The sequence below is a fragment of the Peromyscus leucopus genome, chromosome 16_21 (genome assembly GCF_004664715.2).
Source record: "Peromyscus leucopus breed LL Stock chromosome 16_21, UCI_PerLeu_2.1, whole genome shotgun sequence".
Classification (NCBI taxonomy): Eukaryota; Metazoa; Chordata; class Mammalia; order Rodentia; family Cricetidae; genus Peromyscus; species Peromyscus leucopus.
In genome coordinates this window covers 47,778,364-47,804,029 of record NC_051084.1, presented here as the reverse complement: position 1 = coordinate 47,804,029, position 25,666 = coordinate 47,778,364, and positions in this window count along the sequence as shown.

Here is a 25,666-nt window from a genome sequence, read left to right as displayed (position 1 = left end):
CACGGGCGGATTCCTGTGTGGACCCAAGGGGCAGCTGGGATTTCTGGAGCAGGAGATGCCACTGCTCTGATGGTGACCAGCACCACATGATAGAGGACAAGTTTTGTTGAGGGACTATGGCTGTGGGCTCTCTCTGAGGGGAGCTGTTGGCTGTGGAGCCCTGGGATGGCAGCCTCTGGCAGTCTCTGTTCTCCTGGGAAGCTCAAATCCAGGGGAAACGTTCCGGTTCAAGCTCCCAGCTCCCACTATTTCTCACCTGAATAAATACCTTTTTAGTCTTAATTACCTCTCTGGGGTATTGAGTACGACAGCTTTCAAGTTACAGAGCCAAAAAACTTGAAAATGGGGGTTTTCTGAAAAAAAAATCACCCCATGTTTTGGTGGCCCCTTCTCCTAAAGACATGAGCTGTGTGTGTCCCATCTTGGTGATGACTCCCACCATGTCTGAGTCCCGTCACACAATCATGTGGGGGTAATTGGGTTGAAAAGCATTTTTTGCAAAAGTAGAATGAATGACAGGGATTGACGGACTTACTATTTTCTTCCGGTTGGAAGAAGGCACCAGGGAAGGATGAGCTGAAGAGGCAGGTCTGCCCAGTACCAGGCTTCCAATGGAGTGTGGTGGGACACAGGCCCAGGCTGGCAGGGAGAGGAGGTGGGGCCGAGTGGGAGGCTTACTGCTAGGAATAACCCCACCCACAAGACCCCATCCTGCTTTAGACCCACCTGATCTGGTCTCCATGGAGCAGCATGGCTTTGTGAATTAGATTACCATGCCATCTAACCCAGTGCCCTCTGTGGGCAGGTGTGGCGCCCGAGAGTGCTTGGCTACTGAGGCGAGGCACCTGGTTCAGAAATGCAGTCTTAGGGACTCACAGAGGCTGACTATGCACAAGACCTACAAGACTGAGTCAGCTCAAACCCAGCATGGGTGGGGAGGGTCTCAGGAAGTCCCACCCCTAGCTGAGGAACTATTGGCAAGTGATGGCTTCTGGGAGAAGGAGAGTCAGTTTTCTTCAGGGATGCGGCCCTTGAGAGGCTGCCCATGATCCAGTAGATGGTTCTATATCCACACACACACAGGCCATCTAAGTGGACTCAGCGGGTTTAAAGAAAGAGCACATAAAGTTGGGAGGTGAGTGGTCGGGATAGGGGAGTAATTGGAGGGGAGGAAATGGGTGGATTTGATCAAAGAACATCATAGCATACATGAAATTCTCAAACAATAAAGAAAGAAACAAGCTCTCTAGGCGTCAAATGTAAAAAGAGACTTTGAAACTACTAATATGTCTTTAAATATTTACTTTTTCCAAGCTCTGCAGCAGATGTATCGAACCACGGGAGTCCTTTGAAAACCTCTCCATTGTGACCACATGCATATACCTCATTAAACAGAGGAGAAAAGGGCCAAGTAGAGAAGACTGAAACCAATGGCCACAATTAGTCGGGGGAAGGTTCTACACCTCTAGTCTCAAACCACGCTAGGAGTCTAGTCACAGTAAGATTATGGTAACTATTACAGGTACTGGACGATAGGATACACCTTTTATCTGGAGCCTGATACACTGCCAGGACCCATTCCATCCACCTTTATACCAACCCCACAGCATATATCTTTTATAAATGCCAAGATGGAACCTTGAGCACGGAGTCCAGAACTGGCTTCCACTTAACTTCAAGTGCTCATAAAGGCAGAGTACGTGGGATGGTGAGGGCCCAATTCTCACTCTGTCTCTAGTTGCATACAAATCTCTCTAGTACTTAAACATTTGAGTCATCTTCAATCTCACAGGATCAGAGACAAAAAAAATATGTATCATTACTTGTCGGAATACACTCCAACAACAGAGTCATGTGAAAATTTTAAGTGTTTTTGGGAACACTCCAGGAAAACAAGACAAGAGTCTTGTGACCTCAGTTTCTTCAAAACAAGGAATTGTTCTTGGAATGTTTCTATGCCCTCTCAGGTATAGTGGGTAGGAGTAAGTTTACCTCAGATCACTCATGATTGCTTGCTGTTGTTATTCAATTAAATGTTGAAACTATCCTTTATGCTTCTGGGGGAAAACACGGTGGCTTGTCCTTGTGATTGTACACAGCTTGCACTCCTGAGAACTTTGCTCATGTGCCCTTCCTTAACCCTCAGAGTTGGCTGAGGCTCTGAATAAAGTTGTTGTTGCATGAGACTTTAGTCTGCCTCAGGGATTGGCTCCATCCTTCCAGGTCCCACCATCTCTAGAGCAGTGACAGCTACCATTAGTCAGGTAGCGATAAAGTGCTTGACGGGATCATGACTCATAGTTTCACAGGGTCCAGTGGGGGGTTGCCTGGCCTCGTCGCTAGGGCCAGTGGTGAAGCAGAACACTGTGACAGGAACATGGTGCACAGGTCTGTTTCCCTCGTGGGTTGGGGTAACAAAGAGAGAAATGGGAAAAGACAGGGTCCCAATATCTCCTGCACCAGGGCATAATCCTACGTTGCTATAGACACTAGCTGTGAATTCAATAGCTGTGAATTCAAGGATTCCCTGGCTGTGCACACTTCAACAAACCAGGGGATTCTTAGGAAATCATCTCCGCCCCCCCCCATTGTAAAGGAAAAATAGCCCGATAGCCAAGAAAGTCTAGCTGCTGCTTTCTGTCATTCAGATTTTCTTTCTCCTGTCTATTCTTAGGGAATCTGGATGATTAATCATGGGGTCCCTCTGTTACAGGTGCATAGAAGGGTGTGGATCAACTGGCAGAAGAAGGTGCTGGGCAAGGGTGCTGAGGATGTAGGAACAGAAACATGAGCAGCTGCATCTGGACACGTGTGGTGGCTTGAGACAGGACGTTCAATGCCAAGTAAAATGCTGTCAATTCAAAGACTGACAGGACTTCACTATGTTCAATAGATTTCCACAAAGAAAAGAGCCCTAATAATTCCCAGAGCTTATTTTTCAAGATGGCTATTTGAACCTAATCTCATTGAAATCCAGAGGCTTTTCACTTAGGATTCTTTGCTCCATAAGTGGCATTTATTGATCACCTAGTATAGAGGTGCCAGGCATCTCTAAGGGTTCATGACATTAGGAGACTGCAGCAGCTCTTTCAGACAGGGTTTACTAGTCTGATTTTAAAGGTTCAACCTCAAGGTTGAGCTTGTCTTCCTTCCTTCTTTTCTTCCCTCCTCCCTCCCTCCCTCCCTCCCTCCTTTCCTCTCCCTCCCCCTCCCCCTCCCCCTCCCCCCTCTCTCTTTTCCCCTCTCTGTAATCCTGGATGTCCTGGAACTCTCTCTGTAGACAAGGCTGACCTTGTCTACAGAGATCCGCCTGTCTCTGCTTCCCTGAGTGCTGGGATTAAAGGCATGCGCCACCATGCCTGGCTTGTCTTTCTTATACATGATTAACATCACAGAGGGAGTCAATGGACAGGTCTTTGGACAACCTTTAATCATTTTTTCTCCCGAAATATCTCATTAGAGTTGACAGTAGGAAATGTGGGGACCTAAGCAAACATTTCAGATTCCTTGGTCTGTAGATGGAAGAGGAAAGAGGTTTCCAGAGGGACACGAAGTATTAGTACTTCTCTGCTGTGACAAAACCCTGTGACCAGGAGTGATTTATGGAAAAATGCATTTATTTTGGCTCCGGAGGGGTAAGAGTTCCACACGATGGGGAAGCATAGCAACAAGTCACAGGGGTGTCGGCCAGAACCGGAAGCTGAGAGGTCATATCTCAACTACTAGCATAAAGCAGAGAGAGTGAACCTGAAGTCGGCTAAGGCATGGAACTCTCAAAGCCTACTCTCAGTAGAGGAGAACTGGCGTTTTGTTAAGCTCATGATTTCCAAAAGGTTTTTTTTTTTCTATCTCTTCATCAGGATGTCTGATCCAGTACAGAATGGGTAAGGAATAGCTATTTACTAGGCTAAAGATTGCCCCCAAATAAATTATAACTGGGCCCTGGACCTGCAACATTCCAAGCTCTCCATACAACTGTAGCTTTAGGCAATCAGCCTTCAGGCAATCAACCACAGCTTCTTTCCAGGAATTCTTTCACAACACCACAGTGCAGGCTGCATTTAGTCCAACTTCAAAGTCCTCAGAGTCTCTCACAGTCTCAATGCTGTTTAAAAGTCCAAAATCTCTTCTAAAACTCAAGGCAATCTGAACTGTAACCCTTTGTAAAATTTAAAAAAAAAAAAAAGGCAAATTATACAACACTTCCAACATAACATTAGATCAGGACTGATCAAGCAAACATGAAAATAAAAGAGGAGAATGACCACAATAGAAGTCCTTTAGTTAGAACCATGAAGGGCAGCATCTCATCTGGGAGAGAAGATTGTGCACCTAGGTGCAAGGAGCTTGGGGATTTATAGGGCACAGAAGGGAATTTTCAGGAGGAAACTTTTATCAGTTGATGTGTTCTTTATCATTCCAAGGCCTAGTAAGTTCAGCAGATGTCCTCGTTACTATGTTGGCTCACACTATGTTGGGCAGGTGTTATCAGTATGCCAAGTCTGAGGTTCCTTACTTTAGGTCATTAGCCCTTCATGTACAATGACAGAATATACGTTACCATTAGAAAATGGAGAAATGGGGACATAGTGAGGAAATACTGGACCAAAGCAAGACTGAAGCCCAGCAGGACAAACTCCAAATCCTGTAGCCTCAAGTCCACATCTTTAGTTACAAAGGGATCCACCCTTCAGGCTTTGCTGCCTACAGCATACATCTCTCTTCTGAGCTGGTTCTGCCACCTGTGTGCAGTTTTCCTTCACTGATATCTCACAGCTCTGGTGTTGTTGGTTGTTTTTATTCTTTTTACTCTTTACTCTTTGCTCTTTTGTGGGGCCCTCCACCCAGCTCCCGTAGAAATCACACACAGAGGCTTATTCTTACTTATAAATGCCCGGCCTTAGCTTGGCTTGTTTCTAACCAGTTTTTTCTTAAATTATCCCATCTATCTTTTGCCTCTGGGTTTTTTACCTTTTCCTATTTCTGTGTATCTTTTTCTTTCTTACTCTGTTGCTGGCTGTGTAGCTGGGTGGCTGGTCCCTGATGCCCTCCTCTCCTTATTCTTGCTCTTCCTCCTCCTCCCATTTATTCTCTCTGCCTGCCAGCCCTGCCTATCCTTTCCTGCCAAGCTATTGGCTGTCCAGCTCTTTATTAGACCAATCAAGTGTTTCAGACAGGCAAAGTAACACAGCTTCACAGAGTTAAACAAATGCAACATAAAAGAATGGAATACGTCTTTGCATCATTAAAACAAATGTGCCACAGCATAAACAAATGTAACACATCTTAAAATAATATTCTACAATACTATGGCATTGATAACATCTTGGGAACTGCAATACAACCTAGTCCTTGCTCTTATAGCTTCATGCAATGGCCTCTCATAACCTCCTGCCCTCCTTTATGCAGATACTGTCACAGTTGTGTGGAATTGGAGGCTCTTTGAAAATTCAGAGGAAGAATCTATGACAACATCAGTTGTGTATACTTCATGTGTCTAGAGACAGCACCATGTGGATGACGTTGCAGAGTTAGACAGCCACCTTGAGATAGACACTGGTGCCCTTGAATCACATTAGCAGCAGCTTTATTATCAGCTGCTTTCTAGGAGCAGACAACTCCTAAGGATCATTCAAGAGCTGGAGGCTTAGTTGGGTGAAATATTGTCCCCTGGGCACCCTTCCCATTGCTCCAATGTAGAGATCTAATCTCCTTAGCAGAACAACCTCTCAGCCCAGGCCTTTTGTCCATCAATCCATCTATCCAGCATGCATTCTTCCACACATCTATGCATCCATCCATCCATCCATCCATCCTTCCTTCTTTTCGTCCATTCATCTCTCCATCAATCCTCCATTCTTTCAGTTACTAAATTAATATTTATCGAGCTTCATTTTCATATCTCACTTGTAAATGTACTTCAGCAGCTGAAATCAGTCTTCATGAGTCCTTTTCCTAATGAGAACAAAGGGTCCCTCCTGTGCTCACATTTTTTGGCTCTTATAGACAGTTATTTTATCATCTTCCCTCTTTTATCACCGTCCAGATTGAACAAAGCCTCTTCCTTTCACCTTCTCTGAGAGGTCTTCCCTCACATCCTGTTTCTCATTTTTTAAAAATAAACCTCAAGAGTAAAGGTGAGGAGAAGCAATATCAGAGGAGCTCTTGCATGGACAGAAGCATCATTTTCTTGGCCCCTGGTCCTCCCAGAATCCTTTCCCTGAGCTGCAGGAAAGTTTAGCAGGAGGGGTGGTAGGTTAACAGCCCGAGGGAGGAAGCAGTTGAACAAGTAACTTTCTCAAGAGTAAAATGCCCAGAGGAAATGAAGAGAAGCTTGAGACAGCTGCTTCCACCCAACTGCCGGAGTTCGGAAAAGTGCTGGGGACGGAGACCTTCTAGGGTGAGAAAATACCTCCAGGATGTCTGTCTTCAAGGAAGCATCTCCTCCTCGTACTAACAAAACAAAAGCAGCAACTGAGCCATGGCTGCAGGGCCTGTTCTTGTGCTCTCTGGTCCCCACCCACAAGGTCCGCACTCCAGGATGAAAGGATTCTGAGAGTGCCAGGAAGAGCCCATGTGCAATTATCCCGGGCATCTGACAGAGGACTGCTCTACTTGTTGAGCTTGGGAGAGGCCTGGTCCAAGGTTTACCATTTTACAGCTCCCTTGAATGTGGCTCTGGGTGAGTGACTCCTCACCCAAGTAAGCTGAGAGATGCTTGTGTGAGCATAACTCCCTGGGGGTTCTTACTGTGGTCTTTGTAGAACTGTCAGTTTGATTGTGTCCGCTTTCATCTCCAAGAAGGAACTATTCTTAAACGATGTGTGAGCTTCTTTGAACCTTTCTGGAACCTTTGTATCCATTTCCCAGTAAAAGCATAGCAAGGACTCATGTACCAAAGATTCAGTTTTACAGACAGCAAAGCTGAGCCATGGCTTGTACAAAGACACTCGTCCAGCCTGCACTACACAGGTGGCACGGGGCAGAGCCCAAATGAAAACGGAACCCACTCATCTCTGCATTCAAGCCAGGTAATAATCTGATCATTGTCACGCGTTGTCAATAGGCTGCATTTCCAAGGTAGAAGAAATACAGAGGAAAACAACCATGTCTGTGTGTCTTCTGGGATCCTCCAAAACCAGCCAAAGGAAGAGATGACGTTGGCAACAGAGAGAGAAAGACTGTGTCTGCTCTCTCCTACTGAAAACGCTTAAAGCTTCAGTCTGGGCATCCCAATGCTCCTTCGTCCTTTCCACCGCCCAGAGGTGAATGTGCTGACCTTTCATCACAACTCCATATGTAAAGTCTCACATTGCTGCTTTTTCTTTTCATTGTCCCTCTTTGGAATTCTTCCTGGATGCAACAATTGCAATGACAGCAACAACTGCAGACAATGAATATTTTATTTAAATAAAAATGTTTGATAATTGAGTAGGGTAGCACCCCTTTAGTCCTAGCACTAAGGAGGCAGAGCCCGCTCCTCCCAATAGACTTCCATTCCTTGGGGATTCCATCTCTGGATGCAGACCCAGGGTCTCCCTAGCTCTGTTCCCGCATCCTCCTCAGCCTCCTCTTCTTGCCCATCTCCATTCCTTTGTGCCATCTGCCCACCTGCAAAAGCACTGCTTGTCAGGGCCCTCTGGTGGCCATCCTGGGCTGGGATGCAGGTAGACACTTTTCACTGTCATTTCTGTCTTCCACTCTGGTCTCTCCAGACTTAACTCTTAGTCCCATGGTAACCTGCTAGCAGGAGCCCCTAGTCCCCGTCCCCGTCCTGTCCCCCGTCCCCCCCCCCCCGTCCTCTGGAGACTCTAACTCTTAGTGAAGACCTAGGATCCCCCTAAGAAGTTCCTGCTGCCCCTCTCACACATTCCTTCTAGCCCACCTCCATTTCTGTCACCCACTGACCCCCAGAAACACTCTCTACCAGGGACCCTACAGCTACCATAGCTGTCTAGGATCCAGAGTATGTAACAGCAACCAAAGAGCAGAGCACTCACCCAAAAAGAGAAGACTAGATATCTACACCAACAAACACTTAAAGCACCCTAACTTTAGATGTTTAGATTCCAGGGCAAAAGCACAAACATGAACAGCAGAGACAACATGCCTCCTCTAGAAGGCAGCAAATCTATTCACTAGGCCCCAAGAGAAGCAATGTACTGAAACCTAAGAAGACAAGGACTTCAAAGTAGCAATTATGCAATTATGAATATGTTCAAGGACCTCAAAGAGGATATAAATAAATAACTTAATAAAGAATGCAAAAAACACAGTTTTATAGAATAATGAAAACCTTTCAAGACATGAAAGTAGAATAAAACAAAGAAATTGGTTCACTAAAAAAAAAACCAACTAAAATCAAACTGGAAATGAAAAACTTAGAATATCAAACAAAAACCTCAGAGGCACGCCTCACCAACAGATTAAAAAACATGCAAAAGCGAATTTCAGGTCTTAAAGACAAAGCAGAAAGAAATGGATAGCCCAATTAAAGAAAATGTTAAATCCAAAAAGTCCAGACACAAAACCTTCAGGAAATCTAGAAGACCAAGCTTAAGAATAATGGATAAAGAGGTAAAGGAATACAAGCCAAAGACACAGAAAAATATTTTCAACACTATCATAGAAGAAAAGTTCTCTAATCTAAAGAAAATGATGGCTCTTAAGATACAACAAACATACAAAACATCAAAGATAGAGCCAGAAAATAAACTCATGACACGTAATAATCAAACCACTAAATTTACAGAAAAAACACTTCCCAATTCTTTTTACAAGGTCATTATTATCTTGATAGCAACTCTACACAAATATCTAACAAAAATAAAAATTATAGACCAATATCCCTCATGAACACAGGTGCAAAAGTTCTCATTTAAATACTTGAAAACCTAATCAAAGAACACATCAAAAAGATTACCTACCATGGTCAAGTTGGCTTATCTCCTGAGATGCATGGGTAGTTCAACATATGTTAATCAATAAATATAATCCATCATATAAACAGACGGAAAGACAAAATCACATGATCATCTCATTAGATGCAGAAAAGTCCTTTGACAATATCCAACATCCCTTCATGATAAAGGCCTTAGAGAGACTAAGGATACAGGGACATACCCGAACAAAATAAAGGTAATTTACAGCAGGTTCACAGCCAACATCAAGTAAAAGAGAGGGAAACTTAAAAAAAAATTTCCACTAAGATCAAGGATAAGAGAAAGATACCTACTCTCTCCATACCTATTCAAATTAGTAACAAAAGAAAAAAAAAGCTAAAGCAATAAGACAATTGAAGGAGATCAAGGGATACAAATATCAAAGGAAAAGGTTAAAGTAACTTTATTTGCAGATGTGATTTTATACATAAAAGATTCTAGAAATTGTACCAGAAAACATCTACAGCTGATAAACACTTTCAGCAAAGTAGCAGAATGCAAAATTAGCATGCATGTGCACACACACACACACACACACACACACACACACACACACATACACACACACACAAATCAGTAGCCTTCTTACATATAAATGATGAACATACTGAGAAAGAAATCAAGAAACAGTACCTTCTATAATAGGCTCAAAAATATCTTGGGGATAACTCTAACCAAGCAAATAAAAGATTTGTATAATAAAACAACTTTAAGACACCAAAGAAAGAAATTGAAGGCAATACTAGAAGATGGAAAGTTCTCCTCTGTTCATGGATCAGTAGGAATAATATGTGAAATGTCTATCCTACTAAAAGCAATCTATAGAGTCAATGCAATCACCATCAAAATTCCAACACAATGGATCACAGAAACTGAAAGAATACTTTCAATTTTACATGGAAATACAAAGAACTCAGAATAGATAAAGCAATCCTAGATAATAAAATGATATGGAGGCATCATTATCCCAAATTTCAACTTATATTACAGAAGTATAGTAATTAAAAATAGTTTAATATTAACGTGTGAACAGACACACTCATCAATGGAATTGAGTTGAATACCAGATTTAATTACATACACCTATGAACACCTGATTTTTTTTTTTACATAGAAGCCAAAAATACACACTGGAGAAAAGACAGCATCTTCAACAAAGGTACTGTCTGAACTGGATAGCTGTGTGTAGAAGAATTCAAACAGATATACATCTATCATCTTCCAGAAAACTTGAGGTGAATCAAGGACCTCGATATAAGAACAGATACCCTGAATCTGATGAAAGAGAACGTGGGGAATATGCTTGAACTCATTGGCACAGGAAAGGACTTTCTGAACAGGACACTGATAGCACACTAAGACCAACAATTAATAAATGGGACCTCATGAAACTGAAAACCTTCTGTATGGCAAAGGACAAGATCATGTGAGCAAAGCAGCAGCCTACAGAATGAGAAAAGAACTTTAACAACTATATATCTAATAGATAGCAAGTGTCTTAAATACATAAACAACAATAACAAAATTTCTGAACATCAAGAAAACAAATAATCAAATTTAAAGATGGGGTACAGAATGAAGCAGGGGGCTTTTAAAAGATGAAACACAAATGGTTGAGAAACACTTAAAGAAATGTTCAACATCCTTACATATTAGGGAAACACAGATTAAAATTACTTTGAGGTTTCACCCTAATCAGAATGGCCAAGACCCATCAAACAAATGACAATACATGCTGGCAAGGATACAGAGAAAGAAGGACACTCATCCATTGCAGGTGGGAGTACAAACCTGTAAGTCACTATGGAAATCAGTGTGATTCCTCAGAAAGATGGGAATCAATATGCCTCAAGATCCATCCATACCACTCTTAGGCATAGGATGCTTCATCTTACCACAGAGACACTTGCTCAACCATGTTCACTGTTGTTCTATTCACAATAGACGGAAATTGAAAGCTGTCTAGGTGCCCATCAGCTGATGAATGGATAATGAAAATGTGGCACATTTATACATGGAATATTAGTCAGCTGTTGAGAAAAAATTAAATTTGCAGGTAAATGGATGGAGCTAGAAAAAAATCACCTGAGTTGAGGTAACCCAGAACCTAAAAGGCAAATATAGTATGAATGCTCTTATATGTGGGTATTAGATTTTAAGCTTTTGATATATGTGATACAATTCAAATAACCACAGAAGTTATATACCTCTTAAGAGACCAGGAGAGAAGAGCCCCCAAGGAAGGAGAAATAGAATATAGTGTTATGGAGAGATAAAGGGGGGACTAGAATAGAAGGGTTAAATAGTGAGGAGTGAGAGAGAAGGATAAAGAGGTAATATGGAGAGGACAACTAACACTAAAAGCCATTTGAAAAACCACATGGAAACCTACTACTGTAGAAGCTTCCTAAAATATACACATATATGAAAGGAATCCAAATGGAGTCCCCAAATAATACCCTAACTAGGCATCTTATGCCACTAAATAAAACATTCAGTTCCAGGAATGAATTATGTCATGGTCAGTTGTTGGCTTAAAGAGTCCCATGGAAACCCCCAAACATGACAGATTGTTGTCAAGGCTATTGTTTATTCTCCACAACCTAATGATAAGGCCCTATTGCTTACATCATTAAACAATGAAGGTTTGTTGGTGCTGGTAGGTACTCTCCATACTACTTAAAGAGAAAGGTGGCCATCAATATCACCCAGATACAAATCCTGCAGCCTACATAAGAGACCTGCCTGCATGATATATTGGTACAATAGTGGCCATAAATGATATGGGAGTAACCAACCACTTTAAAAATGGATTTAAGGCTCACTACATGAGATAGAACCCATACCTGACACTGCAAAATTGACCATGAATCGGAGACTAGATAGGACATAGACCTAAGGGAAACCTGATACTGCTAAAGCAACATAGCAATAAAATGACTCCTAGTGACATACTGCCATTCCCATAGATAAGTACCTCATTCAACCATATCAGAGAAGCTTCTTCTTATCGTAATTGGGAGCTAACACAACTGAACAATTTGCAGAGAATGAAAGACTTTGAAGTACTCAGCCCTAAATGGGAGGTCTTCATCAAATCCCCTTCCTCAAAGCTCAGGGATCAAGGTAAAAGAGGAGGAAGAAAGACTGCAGGAGCCAGTGGTGATGGAAGACTCCAAGGGAACAGTGTTTTCCAGCCACATGATATATACATATATAATTGATATGTTTACATCACATGTCAGGGGTATCTGAAGAAGCCAGAAGAAAATCACGGATTTCCTGGAGCTGGAGGCATAGGCAGTTATGCCTATGTGGGTACAGGGAACCAAACTCAGATCCTCTGAAAGAGCAGCTATTGGGGAAAATTATAAAGGCCACTCCACGTAGTTAAAAGGAAGATTTATTTAGTGGATGACTTACAAATGAAGGAATAGATAGGTTGCGGGGGTCTGGGGAAGGTGTATCGCAATCCAGCGGTGTTCTCTGAAGCTCTGCACAGTCCACCTTCACTGTCCAGGGTCCAGGAACAGAGAGAGCGCTCACCCATCCAGGTCTCAGGTCTCCAGACGCCTCCCTTGGCCCCGCCTCGTAGGTGTGACAGTTGCCAGAGTCTCAATGGGGGTTAGAACTTCCAGAACCAAGCTGGAATAGCTACTCACTACATCCAGCAGATTCTCTTAACCTTTGAGGCATCTCTCCAGCCCTTACAGATGTGTGTTTATATGGAGGTAACTGGGGGCAGAAGCCAGAAAATTAGAAAGGAGCCCTTGAGAAGGGGAACGAGAAAATTTAAGCAGGAGTGTAATAGAACATGTGATATGAAAGCAGAAGGGGGAATACTCATCCCATTCCATCTCATTCACTCTACCGTAACTCTACCACATACTTTCAGCTTAACACAACAGGAATGTGCTCTTCCTGGTGTTGTAAATCTAACTAAGAACCCGTGGCTGGGAAGATCACAGATGCTAAGGGAGAGCTGAGTAACTCTTGGTAAACAGACTTAGTATCGAACTGCCTGCTGAATTAATATTCCTATACCCATAAGCCAGTGAAACTCTCAGTTCTCATCAGATAAAATTTTTGTGCGGCAAATGGCACTTAGAATAGAGATTTATAGCTGGTTAGAATGCAGATAACGAGAAACTGTGGAGTGCTCAGTCCCAAGAGGGGTATCTATACCATCCCTCCTCACCACAGGGCTCATAGGACATTACGGAAGAGGGAGCAGTAAGATTCTAAGTTCCCGGAGTTGGGAGAACTGAACAAGACAATACTCATGAACTCACAGTGGCTGTGACTGCCTGCACTGGATCTGTACAAGATTAAACCAATTAAAATTATGCTTGAGAAGTTTAGCAGTTGAAAGCTGCCAGGGTATAGAGAATCAGGTTTCTCAGGGGAACTGGCTCCTGCTGCATTGCCCATGTACCCTACACTCATGCATGTAAGGGCAGCACTGGTTGGGCCCAGTGGGTTATGAAAACAAGACATGAAGTTGGGAGGGGCCACGTGCTGTTGAACAATGGCCTCTGAGCAAAACAGCTGCAGTCTTCATCAGCACAGCTGTGCCTGCTTGTAAGAGTCAATCATAACCGGACCTGTTGGTATTCCCTCATACAAGAGGGGAGCAGGAAGGGCCGTTGGAGTGTCCAGCCACTCCTCCCAGTCATTTTTATGCAATTCTGCTCTAATTGCATGTGACCTCTTCATGATGCAGTCCCAGCTGCTGGCTTTCCTGGCTGGCCTGGGGATGCAGATGTGTCTCCATGGGTTCTGAAGCCTATTCACACCATGGAGACTGGAGGGTCCTTCCAGGTCCACTTCATCATTGATCTTGTTTTCCAGTGTCTTGTTCCTGGCTGATCCGTAGTTGGCTCAGGACCTCAGCCTCAGTCCTAGACACACAGGTTTCAGCCCCTTCAGCTACCATAGCTGGCAGCTCCCAGCCTCAAGGAGACCCAGCCTCCTTCACATCCTCAGTCAGCATTCAAAGGAGGCAGCCTGTGCTTATGCATTGATCCCTGGCTGACACTAGCTAGAAAAGGAAATAAAGCACACAGGCAGGGAACACTCAGGTCTGAACCAGATGTGGAGGGTGTGCATGAGGACACAGCTTCTAAATGTGAGAGTTAATCTCGATTGTCACTAGATTGGATCTGAAATCAAGTAAGAGACACGCTTCCTGGAGTGAGTCTGTGAGGAAGAATTGTAGGAAAGATTAATGGAGGGGAGAACCCCCACCCCCTCAGAGTGGATGTCATCTACCAGTGACCCAGTTACAAAGAGGTCTGAGTAAAACCAGTGCTTCCTGCCAGCCTGCTCTTGTTATTGGTCAGTGCTGCAGCCTTGCTCTCTTGCTGCCCTCGGAAGATGGCTTCGTCAGCCTCTCCATGTGGACTGAAGAGCAGTATCTCTCTGGGACTCTTCCAGGCTTTCAGACTCAGATTGGGACTGTTGAGGTATCTAGCCTCATTTACTGGGCTACTGGGTTCTCAGCCCCTCCTGCATGAAGACAGTCGCTGTTGGTCTGCAGCTTGCATAGCATAATAAACTCCTGTTTATAATATATATTCATTCTACCCTGCTGGTTCTGTTCCTCTAGAGAACCTGGGCATACCCTGTGCTTCCATTCAGAACACATGCTCCCTGCAGACCTGCTTGCATCCCTGAGTTCAGGACAGCCCATTTTGAGACCCCACTTCCCAGGACTGCCTGCGGCTTCTACGGAGTCAGGACTGGAATAGGGATGGAAAGGACTGTGGCAAGTGGAGCCATCAGCTCATGAATTCTACTTAAACTCTAAAATAACTCAGAGCCTAGGGAGGGTGTGTGTAATTGATGAGCTCCGGCGGGTAGTCTGCTCCCCACTGCAAACAGCTCTGCTTGGGAAGGTTGATTTATTTGTGTTTTATGGCTTATTTTGTGGTGAGGAAAAATCAATAGAGCCATTCACTTTTGCATTTTGAATGTGCCAGGCAAAATCAGAGTGGCATCAAGCCAATGCTTTACGATTTCCATTTCCAAAGGTGAACCAGTGTAAGTGCAATCAAACTTGAACTTGAAGATTACCCCGGCATTTTCCCCTTCGGAGTGCCAGTCCTTGAAGCAAGGCAGGCTTGAGAAGACCTGATTCCCACTGCCAGGAGCCTGCCTGCCTGGGTCACAGGCTCTATCTATGGCCAGAGCCCTGCTGAGCTGGGTCTGGGAAGTCAGGACCCCTAGGAAGCACTGGGATGCAATGGGAGCCCAGCTGGGCTCTGTCTTGTGTAGCCCTTCAGGTTCTCTCTGCCTCTCTCTCCTTTTATGGTTCTCTGCATCTCTACCACTGTTGAGGTCTCTCTCTCCCCTTCTCTGTCTATGTCATCTCTTTCTGTCACTCTCTACGGTCTCTCTTGTTCGGTGTCTGTTTGCCTCATCTGTCTCTCTCTTTCTGTCTTCCCTTTTGTCCTGTATCTCTGCCTCTTTGTCTTTCTGTCTCTCCAACTCTTGCTCTTTCTGTTTGTCTTTCTCTCACTCTCTAGCTCTTTCTGTCTGTTTCTCCATCTTCATTTCCCATTCGCTCAATCTCTCCCTCCCCCCTCTCACTTTCTGCCTCCCTCCCCCTTCCTCCCTCCTCCCACCCCTCTACTGTCTCCCCCTCATTCTCTCTTATCACAGTGAGGCCCATCTCAAAGCCTTCTGTGTTCAGTAGCTACTTGTCCTGAATCACCTTGAAGCTCCCTGCTGGGCTTAAGCCAGGCCTCTGGCCAAGCCCAGGGACCACCTGTCAGATCAGCAGCTGCTGCAGCCTTCTCGCAGCAGGGAGCACGCTGCCTTTCTGGTTGAGGCCTCAGGAGGTATGGGTCTATGATATCACTGTCAGTTATTGCCAAAGTTCTCCCTAACTCCTCTTAATTTTGTTTTCCTTCACCTGTTCCTTAAATACTGATTTTCTTAGAGAGCATGTCCTGTCTCCTTACCCTCCTTCATCATCCTGGATGACTTGATTCACTCTCAAAACTTCAACTGTGTACCCACAATTCTTTCCTCACTAATTTTCAGTCCATACCTCCCATGTAGCCTCGGCACTTGCTACCAGACACACAGGCTGACTGATTATGCAGTACTGATTCCTGATTTGCGCAGGTAGCCCAACTCTCACCGTGAACAAGGTTTTTAGAAGTCCAGAGGACTTGGGTTGACATGTCCAGGCGCGAGGTAATCCCAGACCAGTATCTCTTCTCCTACCTGTCATGCCCACACTTGAATTATATGTGAGCAAATAAAGTTGACTCAGGGCCTCAGTGGTCACAGGAATGTGAGAGATGTCCTCTGGCTGAGGAAAACACAGGACAGAGCATACATTGCAGTGATGATATATTAATGTAAATGCATTGATGACATATTTTCAATTTATTCTCCACAGTGTGGCTAGAGAGCCAGGACATGATTAATTTTCCCAGAACATACATGAGATGTCATGGTGGAAGGGATGAATGAGTTGATGAATGAGAAGCCAGTGGATGGAGAGAGTAAAAACAATGTTTCCATGGTAGTAACAGCATAGTAAGAGCATAATAGCAGAAACTCTTCATGTCGGAGAATGCCAGTGCTCCAGGGTTAGCGTGTGGAGCATGAGAAGAAGAGGGAAGAGCTGGGCTGGCCCAGCTACTGAAGACCATGGAGACCACACCGTGAAGACCACACCATGGAGACCATAGGACATCAGCTCCTTACAGGTGTGTGGGGACGGGGGAAGGGGAGGTCTGGTGAATATTACATAGGAAGGAGCCAGTGTACCAGGGCTAGATAACAGGTATCTAGTAGTTTCCTAAGCCTACTTGTAGGAGGGCAAGGCCCAACAAGGATGATAATGGCTTGTGTCCCTCCGAAATGTCAGGATCCCCAATCTGGGTCTGCAATCACCTATGCTTGTTTGTTGCAGTCAATCATGATTGGGTCTTTGGACTGTCGGTATCCCTTATGGAAGAAGGGGGCAGAGAGGATCACTGGACTCTCATCTAAGTGGCCAGCCACTCTGCTCAGCCTGGGAAACAAGCCCAGAAAGTCCATCACAAGTCTTACAGCCACATGTTAGAAGCACATAAAGATGCAGAAACTACCTCATAACCACCCCAGAAGCCAAACATTGTCCACCTGTGATGCCTCGCCCCCGCATGCAAGAAGATGAGTCTCATCTAACCAGTAGCCATGTATCCACTATCCCCAGCTGGACACACTGCCATTGACAGCATTGAGTTCTGACGTCTAGGAACATTCCCATAGCAGAGCTAAGGAGTGCTCAGTACATGGAGAATGGCTCTGGCCTTCTCTGCTCCCTACCCTAGGAGAAGTCATCATCACAGATACTTCTCCTCCATCTCTTATTCTGATGTGGCAGCCATCTCGCCAGCAGAATGGGAAATAGGGGACTGACAAGCCATGATGTATGGCTTCCAGGGGAAGGATATGAAACAAAATTGTGAAGGCTGACTGTTGGACATGAGCTTTGGATTAGAAATTGGAGAGACTAAGGAGCTGATAAACACATCATGATTCAAAAACACGCTTTTGTTCTTTGTAAGTGTAACATTATAGTAAACTGTTTGTGAAAATTATAAAGAAATTTGATGACACTCCTGATTAGTACTGAAACAAGATATTTCTTCCAAATGACAACAGTACCATTGTTCTCTAAAACACCTGAGTAGAGATGCTATTTCCCTCCTTTAACATAAATGATTTAAACTCTGCTTTAAAGAGAGATTTTCATACCGGAATAGCAACTCCAAAACCTCGGTGATGTGCATCATGAAAGAGATAAAACCATCATGGATGTCTCACAGGTAAAATTGAGCAGCGTGTTAACACAAATGAACAAAAACCATATCAAGCTCAAATCACCCGTGGAAGCATTATTTCAGGCATAGATATTTGAGAAACACAAAGAGAACCTCTTCCTGCTAAGAAAAATGGAAGCCATGGAGGATCTTTCACAGGCTTTGTGTCTGTAGGCTAAAGTGTGGCTTCATGTGCAGGCATCACCATGTAGGTACTATGTAACTTTGGCATAAACACTAGGTGACATACATGTGTAGGGTCAGCATCCATGCATTCGGTCACCTCTACTGACTACAAGAAAATAAGAATGATTTCGCCATGGAATATGGCAGGCCTATTTAAGCATCCTATCAATCTCCCCGATGTGCTAAACATCTGCATTTGTTGGACCTTTTTAAAGAGTCGTCTTGTCCAGAAAACACCAGAAAGCAGCAAGGGCCTGGATCTTCCCGGATTTCCAGGCTCTGTTACAGGAGCTGTGGAAGTTCCTATTTTAGAAGGAAAATCAGGTTAGAAATGGTGAACAGAAAGCCTGGCCAGGAATGGGGTTTGCTTACTTCCCGTGGTGGCCACTGCCTCCCACCTGCCTTTTGTCTTGCACACCTCTCTTTGTTTACTCCTTTCTCCTTCCTTCCCCTCCTCCTCTTCTCTACCCTCTTCCTTCTCCTCTACTTTCTCTTCATTCTCTTTTTCTCCCTCATATTCTTCCTTGATTAAAATGCACACATGTGCACTGGAAGTTTTCTGTCTTGCCGGGGCCCCTGAAACACTGCTGCTTATGTTTTATTTTTGTTTCCAAATTTAATAATTGTCTCTATACTTTCCTATATCTGATTATCCTTCTATGACAACAACAACAAAACCAGCATCTAGCATTTAAAAACAGGATATTTTCCATGCCATTGGGACCTCTCCAACGGTGAAGAGGCCCTTGGTGAATGAGCTGAAGCTCTGAGCAGATGTTCCCTACAAGGATCAGGGGCTCCCTGGTGCCACCAAGGCCCAGCTGTCCCCTTAGTTCGCCGATGGCCTCTGCGACCCTGAACATACATCATGTTGGCTGCTGTGGTCTGTGCAGCTCTGCTCTCCTCCCTGCCTTCTGCCTTCTGCACATAAAGCATGGCTGCTGCTGTAATCAGTTCCTGCACCCAGGGGCTTTGGCTTGTAGGGATAGGAGATATTTTCCAATGCTTTTAACATGTGTCCCTTACAATTTTGTATTGTATTGTATTGTATGTATTGCATTGTACCAGACAAGCAGATTTCTATGAGGCTTCCTTCTTCCGTTGTTTCTATAAATGAAAATGCAGTAGGATTGCCAAATATTCTCTGTCTAACACAATAAACAATGCTGGCATGTGCTCTCTAAACACCCCAAATTTGGTTCATTCTTTCCCTGGTGTGATCTCCTCTCCCAGCTCTATTAACACATCAGAGAGAGGCAGGGAAGTGTTCAATTTGTGTTAGGAATCCAAGAGTATTTCCACCTTTCCTCCTATAAAGTATCCTGAACTCCTGCTCCGCCCGCTCCTTTAGTCCGTACACCTGTGAATGGACTTCAATTCAGGGGAAGCAAGTGGGGGACTTCAAATCCTGCCCAAGTCCAAAACAGTAGCTCTTTTTATCAGCTGCTCCTGTCCAACTCTAATGAGAAGAGCATGGAAAACCTAGGGAAGGGCTCACATCATCCTTGGAAGAAAGGTTGTGTTTGGAGATATGGTGTTCCTTATCTGTCTTGTCTTTTTCATTTGTGTGTGCGTCTGAGTGTGTGTTTGTGTGTGTGTGTGCATGTGTGTGTGTGTGTGTGTGTACATGTACGTGTGTGTATGTGTGTGCATGTGTGTGTGCTCGTACATTCATGCATGTAAATCCGAGCATGTACATGCGAGGAATCACTTGTGGAGAGGTCAGAGGACCACATCCAGTGTTGGTTCTTTTCCTGTCGTGCGGTGGGGGAGGGATAGGCTCACGAAGCCCAAGTGCAATGAGGGTGTATAGGTAGTTAGTGGGTGCTATCAAAGAGGGATTCCCGGGCCCACGCCTCTCTGATAGTATATAAAGAGTTAACAGTTACCAGAAAAGAGCTATTTTCTTCAGTGGTACAGTCACTCACAAATTATCCAGGCTCCTGTAAATTATCCTGCACTCACATTCTTGTAGGCAACTATAATTAAATCCATCGGTTCACCTGAATTGGGAGAAATTCTTTCTCTAATCTGTCCTTGGTGTCCTGCCTGGGGTGAAAAGACATTTATATGTCTCTCCAAGGAATGTTCACACAACAGAAGCTGAAGGCTAAATATTTTAAAAATAAATGTTCTCAAGGATATATAACCAACATAGGTAAATTCAAGACTTGAATGTGAATTTATGTCATGAATACAGAGTCTACAAACCTCTACAAACTGCTTTAAAAGGTGAATTTCCAACAGCTACCAACACTTCAAGGATGTGTTGTACGCCAATAACAGCAGACTTAAAGCTGTATTTGAGCTTCTACCTCCACAATTCCATGTGTGAAGAAAGGTTTTGAGCCATTGAAATGGCAGCAGAGGGGGAGGGGCTTGGTCCTGCCTCAACTGAATGTACCAGGCTTTGCTGACTCCCCATGGGAGGACTTACCCTGGGGGAGGGCACATAATGGGAGGAGGGATGAGAGTGGGCTCTGTGGTTGGTATGTAAAATGAATAAAACATTTTCTTAAAAGAAAGGGTAGCAGAAAGGAGAAGAGGAAAATGGGTGATGGGTGACTCCCTACACCAACTCCATCTCTGCCTGAATCTTCTGACTGGGTAACAGACAGACTGGGCAACCCAACAGGACACTAGAGTCTCCCTATGTTAAGGGATGTGAAACACACTGGAAATTATAAGAATTGAAGACTTAAGTCCTGAAACTGGGAGAAGAAATAACTGAAGAGAATAGAAGGGAGAGCCAGAGCAATATCTGGGGCAATAACTTATTATTATTTTTGGCTGTGACCCCAAAACCATAGACAAAAAAACAACAGTAGAAAAATTGCAGTTACAACAGACTGAAACCTGTGCAAAGTAGAGGAAACGATCAACAGAAGGAATTGGTAACCCACAGAATGAGAAAGTAATTTTCCCATTCTGCATAGTCAAGGTGACAATATCCAAATATGCAAAGTACTCATAGCTCAGAAACGAGAAGACAAACAGCTTACTTTAGCTTAATTTAAAAGTGGGCAAAGCATGTGGCCTAGGTAGCTCTCAGACCAAAGGTTTACAAATTGCCAACAAAACGATGAGGAATGTTCAACATCACTAATCATCAGGAAATGTCAAGATAAAACTACAACAATGTGTTACATCACACCTCTTAGACTGGATGTTAACAAGAATATGTAAGATTGGTGTTTGAGAAAGTGCAGAGAGAGCAGAGTCCCTGCATGCTGTAGGTTGAAACATCACTTAGTACAATCTTGTGGAAAACAGTTCATAAATTTCTCAAGAAACTAAAAATAGAACTATGTATGATTCAGTGGGTCCACAACTAGTTACTCCTGCATATTCGTTACAGCAGTACTTACGGTAGCCAGGATAACGGAGAAGGAGTTTAAGGTCCATCAGTGGATGAGTGGATGAAGACATTCTATATAAGTCTACAGAATAGGTAACTAAAACACAGTGTCTCCAAAGAATAGAATAATACTGAACGATCAAAAGGAACAAACTATTGATCCATGAGAAATGTATATCCATAACAGCTACATTTTCTAACTGAAAACCTCTGTATCCAAAGATAATTTTTATTATTACATTTATGTGATATTCTGCACATAAAAGGCAAAATAATAGAAATGGGCATTAGATCCATGTTCTCTAAAGATCAGGGAGAGAAGGGAGGTGGATCCCAAAGGGACTTCACAAGGACATTTTTAGATAATGAGTTGTCCTCTATATCTGTGGAGGTATATTCATGGTACTAAGTATTTGCCAAACCTCACGCTGCAAAATGAGAATTAAACCTACCCCTATTTGCATACTGCATGGTCATTTCTATGATACAGAAAATTTTTAAGATTTGTCAAAGGAGAAGACTGTTAGGAACAACTGAGTCCAGCAAAGTCATAGGAGACAAAACTCACACAAACACCAACTGACTTTTTACCCCAGAGTGTCTAAAACTTGCAGTGGATTGACTTAGAGTTGTACTTTATTATGGTATGGATGTGTACTCACACAAGAGTGGTTTGGATGTGGATTTATATAACAGTGGTGTGGGCATGTACTCATATAACCATGATGTGGGTGTATACCCATAAACAGTTGTGTGTATATGGATTTTTACAACAGGGGTGTGATCATGTACCCATGTAACCATGATGGTATGGATGTGTACCTATACAACAGTGTTATGGGTTTGGACCCATATAACCATGATGGTATGAATGTGTACTCACACAACAGTGGTGTGATCATGTACTCATATAATCATGATGGTATAGATGTGTACTTACACAACAGTGGTGTGGGTATAGACCCATGAAATAGTGGTGTGAGCATGCACCCATTTAACTAACCATCCTGACCTCATTCTCAGCACAAGATTCAAAGACTTACATATAATATGTAATACTTTGTGGGTAGAAGGGCAGCAGATAGATTCCATGCACAAACTGATAGAATCTCATAGAAGTAAATCAAGAGTTGGAGAGCAGTCATCCTACAAGGTAGTGATGGATGAAAAACACTTGTTTCCATAGCCAAGAAAGAAAGAAAAAATTGCAAAGTACAAGGAAAAGAAACTCCAGAGTCTAGCTAGAAGGCTTAGCCCCACTCACACATTCCAGAGTGAAGGAGTGTGTCTGAAGAGGGCTGGAACCACTGCCTTAAGCAAAGAGGGAGCCAGAGAAGAAAGGGAGAGGACAAAGGCTGGCAGGGGCACAGGTGTGCTGACAGAGGAGCGGGTAGCACTGAGGACAGACAGACAGACAGACAAACAAACAAATGAAACGCTCTTTTCTGGACACTCGACTCTTCTTTTCTCCCTTCTTTCCTTTCTTATTTATTTCTTCTTTTCTTTCTGTTGCCTATGCAGGTGTGTGTGTGTGTGTGTGTGTGTGTGTGTGTGTGTGTGTGTGTGTACATGCATGTGAGGTTCAGAGGACAACCTCATGTGCTATTCTTCTTCATGATCTGTGCACATTTTTTGGCAAGGCTTCTCTCACTAGTCTGGAACTTGCTACACAGTCTAGGCTAGCTGACCAGTGAGCCCCAGGGCTCTGCCTTCTGTCTCCCAGGAGTGGGTTTACAAGCATGCACCATTATGTCCAGCGTTCTAATGTGCTCTGGGAACAGACCTTGAATCCTTATGCTTGCAAAGCAAATACTTTATCAACTGGGCTCTTACCCTAGACACTCAACAACTACTTTATTTATTTGTTTTAAATATTTTATCTTTATTGTGTGTGTATGTGTATGTGTATAGGCATACGAAGTTCTAATGGTATTATTCACAGAAACATAAAAAAGAAGTTCTGAAATAAATAAGGAAACACAAAAGACAATGAATAACCAGAGCAATTTTGTGAAACAAAAGAACAGTATTGGCCCAGTCACTTGCCTGCCTATCAGCTACCCCAGCACAGCACTTCCTAGAGCTCAATGAAGAACAGTAGGTAGGTTCCTCACATCCATTCTGCTACCCAGCCTGCCTGTTCACCACCATATTCATTGTGCCTCCCAGAACCATATGGAGTCCAACCTGAAACTATAGGTAGTGACCTCCAGATCCAGTCGACCACCCTCCCTACTAAGATGTCCTGGGACCAGACAGTGTCCTTCACCACTGGAGGTAGTATGTCACAGGATAAGGGCTTTGAGATTTTAGAACCTCATGCTGTTTCCAGTTCATTCTCAGTTTGAGATGTGAGCTGTTCGCTCTCAGCTTCCAACTCTAACAACCATACCTTCACTCATTCATCATGTACTATTACCTCTCCAGAACCATCAGCCCAAATAAACTCTTCAATAAGTTTCCTTGGCCATGGTGTTTTATAACAACAATAGAAAGGCAACTAATATATAAACTGTTGAGTAAAATAATAAAACATAAGTCAAAATGTGAAAATGGAATTTAATAAAGGGAGAATCTCTGAAGAAAAGCCAAAATAAAATAAAACTCAGTATAAAAACAACTTAGGAAGTCAAACAAAATGGTTGGGGGAAAAAATCTCCCTAATAAACCAGATCAAGTGGAAGAAAGGAAGCTCTTGAGGACAAGGTAGAGCAGATGGATCACTCAATTAAATAAAATGTTAACTTTAAAAAGCCCCAGGAACAGAACATGTAGGAAATCTGGGACATGATGTGGAAAAATCTTAAATATCAAATGGAAACACACACACACACACACACACACACACACACACACACACACACACACACACACAAACAGGAAAGCCAAAATAATCCTGAAGAATAAAAGAACTGGTGGAGATACCGCTATCCTCATTTGTTAAAAGTTATGCTATAGTATTATGGTAATGAAAAACAGTATGGTACTGGCATAAAAATAGACACGCTGATCAATGGAATAGAATTAAGAATTCAGATATAAATCCAGCAACCTATAGCCACTTGGTTTTTGACAAAGAGGTAAAAAATATCCAAGGAAGAAATGACAGCATCTTCAACAAATAATGCTGGTCAAACTGGACAGCTGCATGCATACGGATGAAACTGGGACCTTCTTTCCCACCCTGCACAAAACTCATCTCCAAGTACATTAGGGATCTTAATGTAAGGCTTGATGCCCTAAATTTGATACAGGAAAAAATAAGAAATACACTTGAACTTATGGTCACAGGAAAGAACTTTCTAAACAGGAGCCAAGAAAGGAAGGCACGTTTTTAAAGATTAACAATTGATAAGTGTGACCTCATGACACTAAAAGGATTCTGTACAATAGAACACCATCATTCAATGAAGAGGCAGCCTACAGAATGGGAAAAAACATTTACCAGCTACACATCTGATAAAGAGTTAGTCCACAGAATATACAAAGACCTCAAAAACCCAAACAATAAGAAAACAAAGACTCTATTTAAAATAAGGCATGGAACTAAATGAAGAGTTCTCAAAAGATGAATTACAAATGGCTGACAGACATTTTTTAAAAGAATGTTCACGGGAGGCAGAGCCAGGCGGATCTCTGTGAGTTCGAGGCCAGCCTGGGCTACCAAGTGAGCTCCAGGAAAGGCGCAAAGCTACACAGAGAAACTCTGTCTCCAAAAACCAAAAAAATAAAAAATAAAAAAATAAAAGAATGTTCAATTTCCTTAGACATCAGTGCAGTGCAAATTAAAACTACTTTGAGATTCCTTTTTATCTCAATCAACCAAACTGGCCAATATAAAAAATAAATGACAGTAGATGTTGCTATGGCTGGGGAGAAAGAGTTGCACTTATTTACTACTGGTGGGAATGCAAACTGGTACAGCCACTGTGGAAATCGGTGTGAGAGATCATCAGAAAGCTAGAAAGAGTGCTGGGTGTGGTGGCACATGCCTTTAATCCCAATACTTGGGGAAGCAGAGGCAGGCTAATCTTTGTGAGTTCAAAGCCAGCCTGGTCTACAAAGCAAGCTCCAAGACAGCCAGGGTTACACAGCAAAACCCTTTCTTGAAACACACACACACACACACACACACACACACACACACACACACACACACACAAAGCTAGAAATAGATCTACCATATGATCCAGTTATAACATTCTTGGGAATATATCCAAAGAAATTTGTATCTTATTATTGAGATACTGTCTCTTAAATATTGATTGCAGCTATAGTCATAATAGTCAGGAAATGGAAATCATCTAAAGAATGAGTAATTAAAATGTGGTACATTTATACAATGGAATATCATT